A 9,894-nucleotide genomic window follows, 5' to 3' on the forward strand; every position below is an offset into this window, starting at 1 on the left:
TACTTACTTTTCTGTTATTTTCTCTCTAACGGGATTTATTATAACACTAATATCGTCTGCAAAAAGTAAAAATTTTTCTTGTTGAATATTTAGTGGAAGGTCATCTACAGACATAAGGAATAGGAGTGGGGCCGAAATTGAAGCCTTTGCGACTCCTTTACCATTAAGTTTAGTTTGTACATGTTTGACTCACTTCTTTGTTCAGTGGCAAGAGTCATGTTGTCCTTTTGAATAATACACTTACAGTTCTCAAAATGTATGCCCAAACCTTTTGCTTATAGTGTACATACTGACTGCATGTTATAGCTGTGGTTTGGAACCAACAGAAATATCCGTAATCAAAACAGTATTTTCTTCCATTTACATAACTAATAATTTCAATTTCACCAATGCATTTAGCGCATAGAAATGTTCCAGAGTTCGCAACATTAATTTTAATTGGCTCTTGCGACCTTTTCATATTCTGCAATCGTATATTAGTATTTATTAAATACTCTGTAGTGGACTGTTAAGGCAGCCAGTCCACAGTGAAGTAGCCGAAAGGGCACGCGTCAACTCACGCCGTCTGGCGTTAAGTCTGGAACAGGATTCGTAATGAATGTGATAAAGAAAAGAACGTAGCTACTAGAACACTTAACTTTTATATTGTCCTTTGGTATACAGCATTCTGGATGATACAAGTGAGACTCTATCTTGAGGTACATGCAACGTTACAAATGGTTAATGGCGCCTTGCTAGGTCGTAGCCATTAACTTAGCTGAAGGCTATTCTAACTGTCTCTCGGCAAATGAGAGAAAGGCTTCGTCAGTGTAGTCGCTAGCAACGTCGTCGTAAAACTGGGACGAGTGCTAGTACGTCTCTCGAGACCTGCCTTGTGGTGGCGCTCGGTCTGCGATCACACAGTGGCGACACGCGGGTCCGACATGTACTAATGGACCGCGGCCGATTTAAAGCTACCACCTAGCAAGTGTGGTGTCTAGCGGTGACACCACATACTCCTTAGCTAGGAAATCCAAATAGCATTTATTTTCAGTTGAAGACGCTGAATTTTCATAACTATCTGCAGGAAAATACTAATTATTCTCCTTTCCATCTTGATCATCAGTGACTGAACATGCAGAATTGTGTAATGGTTTCTGGCTTCATTTTTCTTTGGTTTTTGGTAATAAGAGTTATTGTGTCCTTCCAACCCACAGTTATAGCACCAAAAAAAAAAAAAAAAAACGATTAGTACCTCTGTTATCTGAGTCAATACTGTAACGATATTTACCAGATTTCTATTTCCGTCCTGACTGTGACAAAAAAAAAACCGTCGATGACTTCGTGTAGTCTTTCTGGACAAAATCTCTCTTCGTCGTCTCTTCAAAGAAAAGTCGGTTATTACGAAATCTGTAATTAACATATTTGGTGACAATGTTTCTAGCGTTGTGAATGTATTATCATAACCCGGAGCATTGTCAACAACAGATGACAAACAACGTCGGTTTCTTCTAATCTTGCTCCAGATGGTTATCAATTTCGAAATAATTTTTCGAACTGTAGTAAATAATCAGTAAGCAAGTTATTTGTTAAGCTGTATTTCATCATTGACTAAATTACCCGAAATAACAACCGGCTTGTCATTTCTCTTGACTCGAAAACTTTGGATTGCGATAACCACAGATCAAAAAAGGTAGCTTTGTCTTTGACTTACTCAGGTTAATTGTCCCCAGTTCTATGTGTGATATGATATTTGTATCTGTGTTGCGGTTTTTTTTTTAAGTAATAATTGCCCGTCTTCCTTTGCGCGTACTTCTGCTGTATCATTCTCTTCATATACAATGAGGTGACAGAAGTCATGGGATAGCGATATGCACATGTGCATATGGCGGTAGTATTGTTTATGCAAGCTATAGAAAGGCAGTCCATTAGTGGAGGTGTCCTTTGTACTCAAGTGATTCATGTGAAAAGGTTTGCGACGTGGTTATGGCAGCACAACGGGAACTAACAGACTTTGATCGCGGTATGCTGGTTGGGACTAGACACATGGGACATTCCATTTCAGAACTCGTTAGAGAATTCAGTATTCCGCGAACCACAGTGTCAAGAGTGTGCCGAGAGTACCAGATTTCAGGAATTAAGTCTCACTGCGGACAACGTAGTGACTTCACTTAACGATTGTGAGCAGGAGCGTTTGCGTGGAAATCCGGTGTTAACGGGCTATGGCAGCAGACGACTGACATCAGTGCCCTTGCTAACAGCATAACATCGCCTTCAGGGCGTGTCCTGGGCTCGTGACCATATCGTTTCGACCCTAGACTACTGGAAAACCGTAGCCTTGGAAGATGAGTACTGATTTCAGTTGGTAAGAGCTGATGGCAGGTTCGAGTGTGGCTCATACCGCAAAAATCGTTCGACAAGTTGTAAACAAGGCACTGTTCGAGCTGGTGGTGGCTACATAATAGGGTGGGTTGTGTTTATGTGGAAAGGACTGGGTCCCCTGGTCAAACTGAATCGATCTCTGACTGGAAATGGTTATGATCGTCTATTTTAAGAACTTTTGCAGCCATTCATGGACTTTATATTACCGAACATCGATGAAATTTATATGGATGACAATGCACCATGTCACCGGGTCACAGCTTTTCGCTATTGGTTTGCAGAACATTCTGGACAATTCGATAGCTCGACGTTCATTCCCTCCATCATTTATTGAACCTAATCGAGAGTTCAGTTCGTACACAAAATTCTGCACCGGCAACACTTTCGAAATTATGGGCGGCTATAGAGGCGGCATGGCTTAGTACGAAGGCTATTCGGAAAGTAAGGACCGATAGGTTGCAAAATGGAACCCACAGTGAAAATCAAAATGGTTTTATTTGTAACAGTTAGGTAGAACTTCCAGGTACCTATCTCCATAGTCGCCGATCCGACTTAGACGTTTGTCGTAGCGTTTTACCAACTTTCCAATACCATTGTTGTAGAAGGCAGACGCCAGTGCTTTCCACCAATTCTCTACGCTGGCCTACAGCTTGTTGTCTGTGCCAAAATGTTGTCTTCATAGCCAGCGACTCATGTGAGCAGAGATGAAACTCAGAGGGAGACAATTATGGGCTGTATTGTGGGTAATTAAACATTTCAAACTGAAAACGATGCAGGAGCATCTTCATTGCCCCTGCAGAATGCGGCTGAGAACTGTCTTGAAGAAGAAACCGCACGACAGTTATGTAATGTTGGCTGCATAGCTTCAGGCGAAATTTCTCACCAGGCGCTCGTACTTGGCGGGAGACACTATTGTTCTAGGTATCTTTATGTGCTCCCTGTGTGCTCAGAACTAAAAAGAACGACGTAACGCGATCTACGGGCATACTAGAGTCACTGCCCAACACAGCTGTGCACAGCTTCATCATATTTTCACTTTGGTTTCCATTTCGCGACCGATTGTTCCTTACTTTCCTAATAACCCTCGTATTTCTGGAGGGGACTTCCAGCGACTTCTTGAGCCCACGCCACGTCGATTTTCTTCACTATACCGAATGAAAGGAGGCCTGACACGATATTACGAGGTATCGCAAGACTTTTGTCACCTCAATGTACAACTATTTCAGAATATTTCATTTGAATAAATTCCAGGGCGTCTATATATTTTAATAGTATCTTATTTGGTAATTTTCTATTCCTAGGACCGGTTCCTTCAAGCAGTGGAATTTCATATTTTTCTGTCACATCATCCATTACCGATGCTGAGATCGCATCCATTCCATATAACAAGCAAACTAAGCGTCCTGTAAATCAACATATCTCCGGGCCCGTTAATTGACAAACTCAGGGAGCTCAGCGCACTCCACGGGCACGCAAATTATCAGTTCATTTCTAATAACACCGATTTATTTTATGAACTTCTATAACAGTTTTCGACTTCTGAATAAACACATGGAATTGCAGCAGTTGGAAACATATGGCTCTGAGCACTATGGGACTTAACATCTATGGTCATCAGTCCCCTAGAACTTAGAACTACTTAAACCTAACTAACCTAAGGACATGACACAACACCCAGTCATCACGAGGCAGAGAAAATCGCTGACCACGCCGGGAATCGAACCCGGGAACCCGGGCGTGGAAAGCGAGAACGCTACCGCAGGACCACGAGCTGCGAACAGTTGGAAACATAGGATAACGGCTAAGAGTTGGATCAAAAAGGAAAAGGAACATACTAGCGAACAAATAATTTTTAGAGATTTCAGTTGCAATAAACTCCTCATTAGGTAATGAGGAGCAGTTCGGATGTTGATAATGTACTTCCTTTGTGGACAGTAATTGTGAGATCAATGTTTCTTTTCCTGATTGTTTCTTCGGCGCTTTTACATGCTGCACACCAGTGTCTGTGTTTTCCAAAACAGTTTACTCCGGCACTGTTCCTTGAACCTCCAATGTGAATTTTCTCCAGAAAACCTTTCCGGGTTAATTCCTTCCCCCTTTCACGTATGACCTTCTCTAAAACACAATTGTAGAGAACTGGCATCATTCCATCATTAATTGTTTATTGATCATTGTGCCGAAAATCTTGGATGCTGAATGGAGTAAACGAAAATTGCAGAAACATTTTTTCTATGTGTCACGTGTCGGATATCTTATTTTAAATTAACATTATCCCATGATAATTTTCGTACACATTTCTCTTGTCCATTCTGAAAGAGCTTTCATATTTGATATTTTTCAATCGTTTCACATTCTGTCTGTTTCCAAACAAGTACTGTATCTCTGTGAGAGATACAGAGGCGAGTGAGTGTGCCGGCACTTATCCCAGTTCACTACTATTAGCACCATGTCATCATAATGCAGCCTGTGTAGAGCATACAATATATTGCGCCATAATAAAAGAACAAAATTTCCCAAATTTTGTCCGTGTATGCGTCAGTATATTAATGTTAACATTGTGAAGTCTCGAATGATCTAAAGAATGTTTTTCATCAAATAATTTATTTTAAGGAAAAACGTAAGTGGCGTTAAATAATGAAGCTAGAAAGCTAAAAATAATTCAGGATGTACAAATGTTGTTACAATCAAAAGTTACAAGTCTCAACTTGATCGCAGCAATATTTTGGCAAAAAAGATAGGTGTTTTCACGAAAAATTTCAGGTGCTGAATATTGGACTCAGGAAGATGAAAATTCGTATGTAGCCTCAGTTAATTATGTGACTTCATTAAGCTATCTCCAATATTTTTCAAGCTACTCATTAACAACTATATATTAGATTAAGTATCATTTGTACTTGTTAATAGAAACTTCTAATTACAGCACTTGATTACATTCAATAAATAATACAGCTGTACCAAGTTTGTAGACTTTATTGTAAACAACAATCATTACAAGGAATCTTAAACAGGCAGTTCAGAGGTCATGTTCTACTGTTGGTTCCATTCAAAAACGTCTAACTGGGAAAGTTTCAATACAGTCGACCGAAATTTTTTCACTAACCTTAAGCCAACTCAACTCCATTCACATAAAAATTAAGAAGATATTAAATAGTTAAATGACAGAGATATTAATTACTACGTATCCAAGAAGGGCCATTTAGGTGCTGCTAACTGCGCCTAGACCAGTTGGCAGCAAATGTTCCGTTCGGCAGTCCTCTGCGCCTGCAGATAAGTTCAGCCAGAGACACAGTATTATTCGTCGTGTGGCTAGGGCCTCCCGTTGGGTAGACCGTTCGCCGGGTGCAAGTCTTTCGATATGACGCCACTTCGGCGACTTGCGCATCGATGGGGATGAAATGATGGTGGTTAGGACAACACAACACGCAGTCCCTGGGCGGAGAAAATCTCCAACCCAGCCGGGAATCGAACCCGGGCCCTTAGGATTGACATTCTGTCGCGCTGACCACTCAGTTACCGGGGGCGGACAGAGAGGCAGTAAGAAGAAACAGCTCGCACGGAGCTATCAACCTGTCCACATCAGTCAATCCAGCACACGCTGGGCCTCGGATGACGTCACAGCTGGATAGATACCAAACGCGTTTTCGGTAAAAGTAGGAAGTGAACTTGCGAGGATTGTTCAGCGTCCTCGATCGCTTAGTTTTCACGCAAGTAACTGTACGCAGACCATATTGTTGACAAAATCGCCTGGCAAGCGGCCAGATTATTTTCCACTCTTAAGGCGAGAAATTAACTTTGATGATTAGAATGACAGACCATTTTACTTGAAACTTCGCGTAGATGACACCTCTGAACTGTTAATAGTGCTCTTTCCAATAGAGACATTATTATTATTATTAGTAATATCGTTTTATATTGTGTGTGCGAACTTTGTCCGAATATATCTGTCAGTTAGAACTCATAGTTCGTAATCCCACTGAGTAAATAACAAGTAGGAACACTTTCTTTCAGTGAGCACAAGAATTGCAAACTGGAAATTATGGTCAGTATGTTGTCCATCGCTTTCTGGCTGACCGCAGAAATAGTTTTCTGGCTCCTGTAAACGGCGAAGCTTTATTTTACTACTTTGCTCACCTTCATTTTACTATTACTGTTACTAATTAGCGAATTGAAGCACAGATTGGCATATTTATAAAAAATTCAGTATTCACCCAATCACTTATTTTTATTGAGGTTATCTGACATTATCAGTCTGTATTGGAGGTGATTTATAAATTTTAACTGTAATCTGCTCATGAAAACGTCTAATTGTTTGTCACGATCACTATGTTAACACATTGGTGAATTACTAGTATCGGCGGCGTAAACTGCCGTCTTCAGATCCACTGAACAGGGCAGTGCTAGTTACATCATACAATGTAAATCCATTGTATAACGACTCTGTCACAAGCGGAACATGGCATGTTATCGTAATGAGTCAATTTTCTTGTGCATATTTTACGTTCTTCTTGTAAAATTGTGGTTTCAGTCATTATCTGATGTAAGTACCACAGGGCGGTTTTATGTATTTGACTGTGGCCATTTATATGCCCGTAACTAGTAGTCACTGAAGTGTTAACATCGCGACCTCGGAAAATAAATAAAAGTTTTCATAAGAAATGTACAATATTTATTTTTATGCTATAATATTGGCAAAGTAGTTTATGAGCAAATAAACAGTAAAAATACTTAAGATTGCTCAAAGATACTTCTAACTAGATTTATAGGGTTATCTGCTACACACACAACAGAAAAATATACCACAGTGGTTTCAACGTTGAGCAAATCGGATTTGTCCTTGCTCGACGTCAGCGCTTGCAGTCAGCTTCTTCAGTTTCCACGAGGCTCACAATAATCGGCTGCGGTCAGCTTTTTTCCAGTGCCGAAAGAAAATTGAAATGTCTCATGTGCGCTATCGCTTTAACTCCGCGGCGTGGTTGAACCTACATGTATCGTTTCCGTGAACACAAAAAATATCAGTGACTATGACACACAGCACACAATAACAAATGTAATGTTACTATTCTCAAATACTTATGCTGAAAAGTAATTACGGGTAAAGTTTCTCATTTATCACTTACAAAACATCGCAAGTCATTATGTTATTGTAGAAGTACTCCATACGGATTCCAGCAGTAAAACTTTACCCATATTTGCTTCTGAATATGTACCAGTCAGCATCAAAGCAGTCACAGTTTTGCTTCCTGTTGTTGTTGTGGTCTTCAGTCCTAAGACTGGTTTGATGCAGCTCTCCACGCTACCCTATCCTGTGCAAATTTCTTCATCTCCCAGTACCTACTGCAACCTACATCCTTCTGAATCTGCTTAGTGTGTTCATCTCTTGGTCTCCCTCTACGATTTTTACCCCCCACGCTGCCCTCCAATGCTAAATTTGTGATCCCTTGATGCCTCAGAACATGTCCTACCAACCGGTCCCTTCTTCTCGTCAAGTTGTGCCACAAACTCCTCTTCTCCCCAATTCTATTCAATACCTCCTTGCTTCCTAACAGAGTGATATCACGATTATCTCGTGCTCGTTAACAACGATCTGCGGTTAGTAATAGCGAAAAAATGGATGACGATAATCATTATATTTAAATTCAGCCAACCGCCATAAATAGACAGTGACACAGTGCCAGTCAACACATTAACACTGCGTTTTACAGTACTGCATTGCCCGTCTGATGCGAGTGTAAAATGACATCAAAGCGAAGGAAGGTGGTATTGTACACAGGTACAACGTTAAATGCACTGTATATAATGGGTAAAGGAGAAGTTTTGAAAAAAGTGTTACCGAAATTGATGTTGGAATTTCAACAGTGCCAGACTGGAATAATAACGGGAGGAGATTGAAAGCTTTTGTTTCATAAATCATGAATTCTGATGAAGAAATGATCGCCGTTTATTCGTTTTCAGACAGCGCCGATATGAAGCCGTTAATACACGAATAGAAGCAAGAGCGTAGCAAAACAAAACTATTTCGAACGCCTGCCGTAAATAACTTGTGGTGAATTAATGCTGGTGAAAGGCCTGTGTGAGCACACTGACAATAAACAACTTACTATTCTGGCTCATACGAAACTTAGTGAGTATTTCAGCGTATAAAACTCTCAGCGTTTTTTTTCCTATCTCATCAAAATGTATGTGAGAACAATGTACAGGGTGGGGAGAGAATTAACGCCCTATTAAAAATTGCTTATAGCTGTTTTAATACTTAACCACTTTTCATTAAACAACCAAAATTTAGTTGCTAAAAGTGTTAGAAATGTTATGCGTTGTTGAAGTTCGCTATAAGCACCACCATTATCTACCAGTTTCTGTAACCGGATGTGGATGTTTGCTACCTACTTCTGCAAATAATCCAGCGATACGTTTACAAGAACTCGGCGAATGCGCTCCTCCGACACATCAAGACTTAATGGACCATTCCGATAAACATCTTCTTTTGCCAACCTCAGAGGAAGAAGTCGCAGAGCGCTAGGTCAGGATTCCTTGTTAGCCATTCAAGATGGCCACGGCGTCCCAACCGGCGTCCTGGAAAATGAGTGTCGAGCCAAGCGCAGGTACGATATGCGAAGTGAGACGGGGCATCATGTTGCATGAAGATCAGGTCATTGTAATTGTCCCTTATAGATAGAGTACGCTTAAAGTAATTATCAAGCGTTGCAAGGTTCGGTTCAGCATTTAGTATGTCCCGAATGATATGTGGACCCCCAACATTCGTGGATGTCGTGCCGCATCAGCTTGTGATATTTGGCCGATGTTGGCTTTGTCCACCTACCACTCTCGGATCCTCTGTTTTCCAATAAAAACAATTTTGTCGGTTAACAACCCCTCAACATGAAACATGGCTACGTCTGATCACAGGATATTTCCGAAAATATCGGACTAGTCTTCGTACCAAGCAACCGTCGTCTCCCCACATTCCAACACATGGCACAGCCTCCTGGTGATAATTTCTGGCAGTAACGTGGTTTTTTTCTGAAGAGTTCAGACTGTGTGTGTCGAGTTGAATCACTTTCGCTAGAGGCATGTCTTTGTGATTTCTAAGGACTTCAGGTGAACATATCCTGAAACAATTGCATATTTTCCTGTGACCTGGGTGTTGAAGATCGACTGGTTCCCCAAACATGTGATGGAGAACCTGCGTCCTTAAGCTTCGAGTCGCAAATTCCTTGTGGTCCTTTTACCTACTTGAGGCACGAGGTGCTTTCTCATTTGACCACACCTTCGTACTTGTACCACGGATCGCCATACTTCGTATTGGGATGTCAGCTGAACTCTCTAACGCCAGGTTAGACGTTACGCCATGGTCCTCCATTGATATCTTCAATGACGTAAATGAGATACAATGTAATAAATTATAAATTGTAAGAAAAAATGTTTTATGTTTCCTGAAAAAGTTAAGAATTCAGAAAGGTTTAAAGAAATTTCAATACGGAGTTACTTCCCACCTACACAGTATAATTTTTCTGTTTACAAAATTTAAAGTATCGT

The sequence above is a fragment of the Schistocerca nitens genome, chromosome 8 (genome assembly GCF_023898315.1).
Source record: "Schistocerca nitens isolate TAMUIC-IGC-003100 chromosome 8, iqSchNite1.1, whole genome shotgun sequence".
NCBI lineage: Eukaryota > Metazoa > Arthropoda > Insecta > Orthoptera > Acrididae > Schistocerca > Schistocerca nitens.